The sequence below is a fragment of the Suricata suricatta genome, chromosome 14 (assembly GCF_006229205.1).
Source record: "Suricata suricatta isolate VVHF042 chromosome 14, meerkat_22Aug2017_6uvM2_HiC, whole genome shotgun sequence".
Lineage (NCBI taxonomy): Eukaryota > Metazoa > Chordata > Mammalia > Carnivora > Herpestidae > Suricata > Suricata suricatta.
Genome location: NC_043713.1, coordinates 6,174,442 through 6,185,945, shown reverse-complemented (window position 1 = coordinate 6,185,945; position 11,504 = coordinate 6,174,442).

Sequence of the window (11,504 nt, the reverse complement as noted above, 5' to 3'; positions counted from 1 at the left end):
GCATGTACTGATATATGTGTATATAAATTTAAAATAATTTTGCCTTTTTCCCTGTACATTACAAAATAGTACAGTGATAGGAAAAAATAGAATATATTTATTTTGCATCATAAATGGAGCATTTAATAGAATGCTTTAAAAATTTTAGATACAACAGCATCTATTAAGAAGACATTTTCTATATTTTATTTCTGACTTCTCAGCCATGATTGCCTAGGTGTATCAGACTCAGTAACATACTTAGGCTGTTATTATATAGCATTGGGGGTTTTTTTTGGTATAAACGTATAACATAATAGAAAAAGCCTCACTTGGTTTCTAATATTTTTGAGTTTATGAAATATAAACTGCAATTGTTAAAAGTCCTTTCTATCCATGTAGAATAGAGACTGTTCCACCACATGATTTTAGATCTCTTCACTTAAAAAGAGACTATTTCTAGCTGGGGATGCAGGGGGTATGTTTTTTCATGAAATAGGTGTATTTCATCAAGCGCTTTCCATTATGTTACTTATATATTAAAAAAATTAAAGGGAGCTGTCTGGGTTTATGGTCAAGTTGTGAGTGTGAACATAAACAGGAGCGAAAACCTAGCAGCTCACTGTTTGATATCCCCACCTGGACCAAACAGGGGACCGGGCGGAAACATCAATTACATCCAGCAAATCTGTCCTTCTTCCAGCCTTCCCTTCCCCCAGATGCCGCATGGCCCTCGGCCGCCAGCCAGTGGTCCTGAGTCCTCCTCTCCCTTCTCTCCAGGCACTGGTTTCTCCACTTAGCTCAGCTCATGTCCCCACCCACCTTCCTTTGGGACATCTAATAAAGCTTCTTCTAAGTCATGTCACCAGGCCTCCATGCACCATATGTTGCTGACTTGCAATGTGATGCAGATGCTCCTCCTCAGGCCGGGCCTTATGCAGCGCCATTATTCCTGCTGGCAGAACACTTGGCTCTGAAAATCAAAGGGTGAAGCTCCTTCCATGACAACTAGCCCTCACTTACCATGTGTAAGACTTTCCTTTCATCTTCAGGACTTGCTGGTCTAAATATCCTAGGGACCAAAGGAGGGATGTTTCCATCAGAATGCTGAAAATAGTACTAGGGCACTGGAATGAGAGATGGCCCGTTTGCCATCGGTGTCCCTCCTGCTGCTGTGTCCAAAGTGAAAATGAGAGGGATTACGATATAGACTAAGGTAACTGATCAGCAAAGGGAAGGTGTGGAATACAGCTGCAGACCAGAATGCTCCATGAGGGTCCCCTCACTATATTCCCCTGCTCACCGGTATGTCTTCCTAGAAGGCAATAGCCAACCCGGCAGGTGAAAACATGAATGATTTAGCCCATCAGAAACAAAAGTGTGAGGTCGGTCTTCCAGGTAATGAAATATAAGCTCACCCACTTCCTGAAACTAAAAGAAACTGGCTGGAGGCACTAGGGACCAAGAGAGCAGTTGCAGAGATGAGAACTGAGCTGCTGTCCTTTTCCCGATTTCTCTCCTTGTAAAAACTCACTCACACACACATGCACATATGCATGCAAATATTTATTCATAGTAGTATATTTTACCAACTTTATGTTTTAATCAATTTTTCTAATCACCTTCCTCTTCTCTTTTCTAGAAGATTCTCTTTCTAACCAGATTAAATTTATTGCAGCCTTTGCATTACTGGACATCCAAAGGAACCTTGTAAGTGAGGTAGAAAAGAATAAAGATGACTCTGAGTAGGCGTAGAAAGACATATGAGAGTGAACCTTGATTTTTTGAGGAAAACTTGGAACATGGTAGGCAGAAAGAAAATGTGATTTGTAATTGTTCAGTAGTTCACGTTTCTTTAACAGGTCATGTATGGATACTGGGTGGACAAAGACATAGTTGAACTGGGATTTTTGTGGGGACCTGAGCCTCTGGAACAAATCCATTGAGAATCTCTTTGGCTCATCAGAGGAGAATCTAGGAAGGTTCTTTTTCTGACTTCCAGTAACATTCCAAGTTCGAATCTACCAGTGAGGGGGATACACAGGAGATTCATAACAGAAGATATGGAGAAAAGCATTATCTTTTGATCTCATTTTCAGCAGCACATTTGCAGATAGGAAATGCTTGAAGATTGTGAGCTTCGGGTTTGGCAGGCAGGGTGTTAAGTTTGACACCGTCTAACTCTGCAACCCCTCCTCACTAAAATTCTTGAGTTTCACAGAAGCATCGTTGTGAAATCTTAAAAAATGTTTACTTATTGCAATGGTTCTATTTGTGCTCAAAGATATTCTAATGGTGTGTAATGTCTCCTATTGCTTGCACTGAAACACTGTCTGATTGGAATACCTGAGTGCCATTTGTTTTCCTTCCCAAATTTCAACTGAAGCATCTGTGCAGAGTATTACAGTCAGAGAAAAGTGCTTTCTGAACCTCTCTGTGGAGGGAGAAGACACAAACTAAGATTTCAGTTAGTTTGCCTTCTATTTGAACTTAAATAAACTTTATAGTATCATAGCTTTCTTGACAATATTCTATGAAATAATTACTTAGGCAGAACACTTAAATGATCAACCTCTAGAAGCATGTTTTCCCCTTGGGGCTCCTGTGTGGCTCAGTTTGGTTGAGTGGCCAGTTCTTGGTTTTGGCTCAGGTCGTAATCCCATGATCCTGAGATCAAGCCCTACGCTGGGCTCCATGCTCACTCTGGAGCCTGCTTAAGTTTGTTCTCTCTCTCTCTCTCTCTCTCTCCCTCCCTCCCTCCTTCCCTCCCTCCCTCTGCCCCTCTCCCCCCCACACTCTCTCTCTTTCTCTCTCCCTCTCTCTAAAAAATAATTTAAAAATAAATAAAAAGCAAATAAATATATATAAATAAATCTTTTTCCCTTCAAATGAAATCAGTCTGGTGTTTGCCAAGCCAGATTCCTGTAATGTCTGAACAACTTTCCGTGACTTAAACAAGCTGTGTCTCACACCCCAATGTGGTGACCAAGTCCCTTGATTCAAGTTAATGCATGACCTCCGTTAGGCTTAAATGATTCAACTGGTCTGAAATTTTGTAGTTTTATAAAATAACACCATAACCATCTGTATCAATATTTTGAGGAGGTGAGTTGTGCTACTGGATTTTCCCAACACACTAAACTCCACTCTACTGAGAAATGAAGCTTAGTGGCATTAAAAATCAGTGAGACAAAGCTGAGTTTCAATTCAAAGAATCATTGGATTAAAGGAAATTTCTCAATTGAACTGAATACCCAGAGCCTCTTCTTGATCTTTTAATAGCAAATGATTTCCATAACTTCATTACTGGCACTGCCAATTGTATATGAGTAGACACAAACTCAACAATCACAGCAAATGACTTTGTTAATGTGGAATATGTTACCTCAGAAGTCTCCATAGGCTTTAGTCACATTAAGGCCATCAGCAGAGGTGCGCCTGGGTGGCTCAGTCAGTTGAGTATCCAACTTCGGCTCAGGTCATGATCTCATGGTTTGTGAGTTCTAGCCCCACATTGGGCTCTGTGGTGACCACTAGCTCAGAGCTTGGAGCCTGCTTCAAATTCTGTGTCTCTTTCTCTCTCTCTGCATCTCCCCTGTTCATGCTCTGTCTCTCTCTGTCTCTCAAAAATAAATAAATGCAATTAAAAAAATTAAGGCAGCAGAATACAAATGGTCTGTTTAATGTGCTTTGAGTAAAAAAAAATCACAACATTCAGGTGTCTTTTTGTATAATTAGTGTAGACCTTACCTATTACCTATTCATTATTAAGTGGCAGCCATGTTAAAATACGCTTAGTGAACTTAATGTCTGTCTTACAACCCAATCACTGTGTATGAAAACTCCCTACATCCAAACTCATCAGGGATCAAGAATAGGGTACTTAAAACTTTAATCCACTTACTGTTCTTTACCATAGGTAAAGAATAAAAGATAGTTCTTAATGAGCAACATTCTCTCTACAAACCAATGCATATGACGTACCTCATTTAGGGGAAGAAATTTAATTAAATTCAGAGTCATTGAAGACCAGAGAGATACTAGTTCATCTGCTAAATTCCATTCATCTCTTAGATCTCTGGCTCAGGGTTGGAATTCCAAAAGCTTGATATTCAGGAGAAAACTGTTGGTTCTATGTTTAATAACAAAAGATTAGTTTCAAAGATGTCTATGCTATTGGGAATTTGGACCAGCAATTACAATGCAATTTTGAAATACTTGCTTTAAATATGATCAACATGTTGTGTCTCTATTAGCTATTTGATAGTGACTGTTATTTGTGAGGTGGTTATAGTATGGAGTAGCTTGACGGTCCCTACTCTCTACAACTGTCACGTCTTACCTGTTCCTACTGTTCGACATTCTCCATCCCAACCAGGCAAACTTACCACATATTGTCAGATTTCCCACTTTCTTAATTGTACTCATTTTGCTCCCAAACCTTTTCTGTGTTGTTTTGACTCATTAAACTTCACTCAACCGTTAAGATGCCATATTTGAATTTGGTCTTCTGCGCTCAAATAACTCTTTGAACTTCCTCTATCTCCTTAAGTTAAACACTTTCTATATCCTTAAAATATCTTGCCTGGTGTTATTTGGACAAAAATTGGTACCACCCATGGGGGATCATAGTTACTTCATAGATAGTTTTCAGGATCTAGAGCAAAATAAAAATCCAGGACACAAGGCAGGGCCAGGAAGTCATTGTTCCCAGCTCAGGACAAATAGGAGGCCATGGGTTTGCAACTTTCACAGCAGAAATGCTCAGTAAGTACATCAGTAGTAGATGAGGGCTCCATCGAGGCATTTGTATGGATATGACTATGCTGTGACATCAGTATCCTGGAGCAGGGACACGTGTTTACTTTCCCCACCCCTGCTCAGAGCCTGCTTGGCACCTAACTCTGAACATTCCCTATATCTCTGTTCAAAGCCCACTGAGGGGCAGAGGGCAGTGGTAGAAAGGTTCCCCAGCCCCTGGTGACCTGATTGCCTCCCCAGGCATGTGCAGATAGAGGTGGCCATGTGGTTCTAGCAGGGAAGGTATGTCCAATGTCATTGGGAAATCTGGGATCCAGGAGGAGGCGGCCAGGAACCCATACTGAGGAGACTACACAAGGGGACAGGATGCATAAGCCAAGGACCCAAGCCCCAGGGAATGCTCCACCGTCCCATTGACATTTACCTTCAAAACCCAAGACAGTGACCCAGAACATTAAACTCAAAACATGGGGCTTTTGTGAGTGTGAGGCCTCCTCCTGTGACACAGGCCTTGATCAGATAAGAAGTTAATCATGGTTGTTTATGTAAGATGTTTATGGGCCTTAGCCTTCTCTCAATCCCTAGTGAGGTATACACATTCAATTATTAAGTGCCAAAATGTCTGCACTTGAGGAAATGGAGAATATTTATAGTTCCTAAACCTGAGTATTTCGTAAAGAAGGATCATCCAAAACTGTTTCAGGTGTGTTGGACTCAGATGATTCAGAATGTAAACTGGGCTGAAAAACATTACACTGAAACACTCTATCATTTTAATAACACTGATACACAATGATGAAAATCTAACCCGGATTGGCAAAGCTTCTAATGTTAACAAGTGAAATTCTCTTCTAGAGATTTAGAAAGCACTAGCTCCTTTTGGCTATTAGCTCACCCAGGATTAAGCAAAAATTCATGATGTTTTTTCAAGTATTTTTGAGAATGTAACCTGAAACAAAGTCACACTGTGCAAAGAGGAAAGCTTCGATCCATTGGTAAATAATTCAGAAATGGAGATTTTTTTTTCAAACAGGATATATTTTGATGGCAATTATTAAATTTTTACTAATTTATATTTGTAAATTATATTGATATGTCATGTTTTCAATTCCACCTTTCAAACACTGTCTGCTCTTTCTCCATTAAGAGCTTCATTCTTACTAATTGAATTAACTGAATTATCAGGAATCAGCAATAATAGGGTATGTTTGTGGTCATTCTGTCATACTCACCCATACCGAACAAACACACACATGATGTTCATACACATCAAATACAAGTATAAATAGAGACAGATATTAAATTTGTATCATAAATGTGTATCATACATATATGTGCATCAAGTACAGATATTTAAATAGAAATCAGATTTGCCACTGAGTTAAATTTTGCTCTCCATATTTTGAATACACTTCGTTACCTAATTAGCTAAATAAATGTAAGTAAATATGGCTTATGTACATTTTGCTCTATCTTAATTGCTACAGTGTTACAAAACCACTAGCTCTAATGCTGTGATCATGGGCTTCTCATGCTCTGATATATTTGTCCATGTGCAAAAAACTTTATCATATAGGTAAATGTGCAATTAGTTATCTTTTATCTTTTGTGTCTATTAAAAGCATGCCGGTTTTATTATTTTGGTGTCTTACTCCAATAAAACCTCATGTATAATACAGTAACTAAGCTGTTTTTCAAAAATAAGAATATTAAACACATATTACTTAGGAATTCTTTAGAATACAACATCATTGTTATTAAGAATTTGTGAATTACTGATGACCAACCAGTATATTCTTGTGATAGTTAAAATTCAACTGAAGAATTTTGATAAAGCATACTCATAGTAGTTTGCACATAAATTTATGTTTTGTTATTGAGAACTAATTGTTCTATACTTCCTTGTCTCGTCCTAACAGTGTAGTTGACTTAAATTTACCAATTAGGATAATAAATCATCTGAAGAAGTTAATATATAAAAATACCAATTAATTCACTCATTCAATCATTCATTTAAAAAAGAAACACACATTTAGTACTGTATGCCACGAACATGACAGTTACTGGAAATACAAAGTCAGAAAAACATCAATTACTTGTTTCTAGGTTATTAAGAAAGGTGGGCAAGTTAATTAATAATCGCAGTATATGTGTATTAAATATCATGAGAGTTTCATCCTTGAGCAGGATCAGCTCAGCAGACTGAGACCAGGAAGTAAAAATGTCTTATTAAAACTGAGATTGTAATGAAATTCACTAGATAAGGAAGTAGTTAGGTGTTTCTGATTGCTTTTTTCAAACTTAAAAGGAAATATGTTTTAATGTGTTTGTATTCAGCCAGAAGGGGGAAAAATAAACAAAATACCAACATTCTAGTAAAAACAACTTCTTTTAGTTAGGAATCCCCATCTATACTGCTCAGAGTGAGTAAAGTATGACTTCAGATTTGTCTTTCTATGGAAGAACAGGTTGATTTAACCCAGGGACAAGCTAGACAGCGATAGGAAGCACAGCTGCTTGCTATGTATTTATTACATACTTTTTGCTTTCACAGTGTAAGACCTTTGTAAAAAGATTGTCATATTTCTGTTTTTAGTAACATGGTCTCCCCGCACAGTCTAGATTGTTTTAAGATTAGTTGAACCCCGAGGCAGTATATATTTTTATTTGATTGTGGATTAGGGAAGAAGAGGGTGGCATTCCACAGCGCGGTTAACACTCTTATCACTGAAACAAAATGTCCTATAAAGGAAAAGGAGAAGTTACGAAAGGATTTGCACTTTTTAAAGATCCACTTATTGGTTTGCATCTCTTCATAAAGAAACGGCATCCATCTGGATTCCTCTAGGATTGAAGGCTAGAAAGTCTTTCTCGGGATCAGTGCAAAATATCTATTCAGAAATAACATGTCTGCTAAACCAAGTTCATTCTAAAAAAGAGACTATTTTCTTCTTGAAGTCAAAGACCCTTGCTCAAGTATTGGCAAATGAATAGTCCATGTAATAAATAGGAACGTAGTGTCCTCAGAAATATTTTTTGCTGAGGGCTGAAAACCAAGGAAGCCTTGTTCCTTTGTACTATCCACAGACTTCTGATAAACTAGATGCAAGTCCTTGGATCTTTATCTGAGGCATTTTCCTGATACCCGTGCTTACTGTTTTATAACTATAGCTTCTTCTCTATTCCCAGCTTCATTAGACTGAGTGTTTGCAGACTGAAAAATGCAGGCAATCTTGGGCAGAATTTAGCTTTTCTGCATCTAGCTATTTTTTATCTTTATGTTTTACATACACGGAAGTGATATTAAACTAATAAGATTACAGGTGAGAACATTTCTTTTTAATATATGCTAATGACTGCAGTTTGGCCCAAAGCATGCTGTTGTTTCCATGTAACACTTTTATACTGCCTGGAAGATTTTCTCCTAAGTGGTTTTATAGTTAATTATTATCCTCTTCATGTCTTAATTTGGATTCTATACTACCCTTCAACACCTTTCTCAGACTTCCAGTACTTAGCAAGCTAGCTCATAGTTTTATCACCTCTACTGAGAAGATTTGGAAAATAAATTAAGAACAATTTCTTTTCAGATTTGATTCTTATGCCTTGAAAAACATCCCAGAGAACATTAGAATTTCTGCTGTCTTCTTACATTACCTTGAAAATAGGGAGTTTTAAGGAGAAGCCTGGAATTTGCATTAAACAGATGGAGTGAATGATAAAAACCCACTGATAGTTGGCTTAAATCTCAACTAATCTGAAATAGATGGATAACATATTTCAACATGAATAATTATCAGAACAACCTGAAATTATAGAACTTAAGGGTAGTGTTAAATATTTGCATAATATCTATTGTTAGGCTTAAGATACATTTATAGAAACCAGAGAACTAAATATGTAAAGAGCATTTTCAGCTGATTTCTCCTGTCCCGTGTTCTTTCCATAATGTTGCAATGAGACTGAGAATGAATGAGGCCTATAGAATCGTGCAGAGAAGAATTCTCTGTACTTGTGTCTGAATTTGCTGTGACATGGAGATCCCAATAGTCAACAACCAGATTCTAGACTTACTTCATAGACCAACTGTGCCGTTTACTGGCTTATAGGCCTTTGAGGAGAAACGTAACATCTGGCTATCCAGTTTCTCCTCTGTCAAATGGAGAGAGAAGGAGAAGGCATGTGGGAGAAGGGAAAGATCTTGCAAAATTTAAAATTTAGGGATTGAGTACAAGTGATCAGGCTTGTGCATTTTTTCAGTATGTTGTTGTGTGTGATACCTTCTAAATATTTTTAATATTTATTTTTGAGAGAGAGAGAAAGTGTGAAAGCAGGGGCAAGGTGGGGCAGAGAGAGGGGGACAGAGGATCCAAACCAGGCCCTGCTGCTGACCACAGCTAGCCTGATGTGGGGCTCCAACTATGAGCCGTGAGATCATGACCTGGGATGAAGTCAGATGCTTAATCAGCTGAGCCACCTGAGTGCCCCTGTGTGACACCTTCTGAAGAGACTGTGATCTCTTCTATATATTATCACCTTAAAGCAAACTGGATATTGAAGGTTTTTGTGTCTCCTGGAGAAACACTGGAATGATGTTTGCTTTTGAAACACAAAGTATCCTCAAGCTCGGGACATCTGGGGTTTCCAGAAATGTTGGATTTCTGAAGGACTTCCAGATCCTTCCATGTGATCTCCTAGACAGTTTATATGTTCACTAGCTTATAGCACCTTTCCCTTGTTCCTTCGTCCTTCCCCACACCAGGCTTTGTATCACTGTTTCTGCAGCAGCAACCAAAGGGTAAAAAAAATGAGTGACAGAACCTGATAAAATGGGTTGAACCACAGTCCTGCTTCAAGTGAAGGACACACATCTTGGTTCATCTGGTCAGGCTCCTGGGCTTTCTGTCTCTCATCATCACAATAATATGGAGTCAAGACTGTCTCTTTACACCCATGGTATTTGGGATTCAAAGGTAATTACAAACAAAGGCTGGAGTGTATAGAGACACTTATACTGAGTCCACAGTCTCAGGGAAACAGATAAAGTTGCTAAATAAAAGGAAACTACATGTACTAGAACAACTTTCAAAATATTTTAAAATTCCTAGCATTCAAAAAGTGTCTTCTTAAGTCTGACGTTTATTAATCACGAGATAAACTATGTTCCTTTCAAAGGAGAGGTCAGAAAGTAGCTTGTGGTATGTTATTAATATTTTCTCTCGGTCACTGTCTAACCCATATACCCTCTGATACTACAGTGAGAAACATATTGGGAGGTATTTGGTTATTGTACTTTTCAAATGTGAGGCTGGATTCCTGGATTTTTAAAGCAATTCATCAATACCCTTCAACATCTCCAACAACAAAAAGAAATGGTCATTTTAAATAGAAAGGTTATTGTAGATAGAATTGGTTAAATTACATGAATGATAAGTAATTTAGGCTACCACTCAACAGGTCCCCAAGAAGAACCATTGAAACATTTAAGAACTCATAAGAGGAACTGATAAAGATGGCTCATTTTCTACCGACAATAGTGAATATTTCCATCAGATATATGCCTGCAAATAAAATTTTGACTACACATTTGATTTGACTTTCCCAGGGTGAATACACACCCAAGTTCTTAGTAAAATTCTTTAACAATGAATAAGGAGGAAGTTAGGAAACTATGTTAAATAATGTTTTTCAATAAAAATTGTAATTACATTAAAAACTTTATCCTTAGAATACAAAGGCCCCAAGTGACTTATGAAATTGTTTATGTAGCTACAAAATAAAAGCTATTTTATTTAGCTAACTAATCAAGTAAGTGACTTTTAATTTGATGCAGCTGTACCTACAGTGACTATCTCCCATCACTAAACAGTTAATGCTACCTTTTATCCTTTATCATTTTCTTTATGAGCTAAGGGATTGTTCATTCAGATTCTTCTAATCCTCGTAATACCTGGGCCATTATTACAAATCCTTGCTGTTCAGATAGCATCCAATTTCTTATGAATCTCATGAGTATTAAAGAATCTTGTTAAATGAAACTAGAGGTATCACATCTTGCCTGGAATTTCATTTGCAATTCAATAGTTTAAGTGCTAACATAAAGAGAGGGCTCACTTGAAACTCACACTAGTGTGTTATTTTCCCCTCTATCTGTAGGTAGGCCACATTTAGAAGCCTATCTCTCATTCAATATGCAACATTCAGAAGAAGATTACTTCTGAGCCCTTTGCTTTACCTCCAGTGAGACTGAGTAAATTGGCGGGTGGAGGGAAATGGAGAGGGATTAATAGAAGTGGCAATTCTGAGAGATGTATAAATCTGCAATCAGTGTAATAAAAAAATAGGGAGTATTTTTAGTTAAGATAAATTTACTTAAAATAGTGTATTATAATCTTCAATTTGGGATAGTCCTCAACACAATTCCTTTGGTACCTAATCAAAGAGCTTGGAATGTTTCTACACACATTCTCTTTTTTTTATGTTTATTTATTTTTGACAGAAAGACAGAGAGAAACAAAGCATGAGTAGGGGAGGGGCAGAGACAGAGAACACAGAATCGGAAGCAGGCTCCAGGCTTCGAGCTGTCAGCAAAGAGCCCAACGTGGGGCTCGAACCCACGGGCTGTGAGATCATGACCTGAGCTGAAGTCATATCCTTAACCAACCAAACCACCCACGTGTTCTGTCTACACATATTCTTTAGATTTAGTTCCTCATGGGTTTTTTCAACTTGCTAAAAAGTATTGCCATAGACTGTGTGCCCCC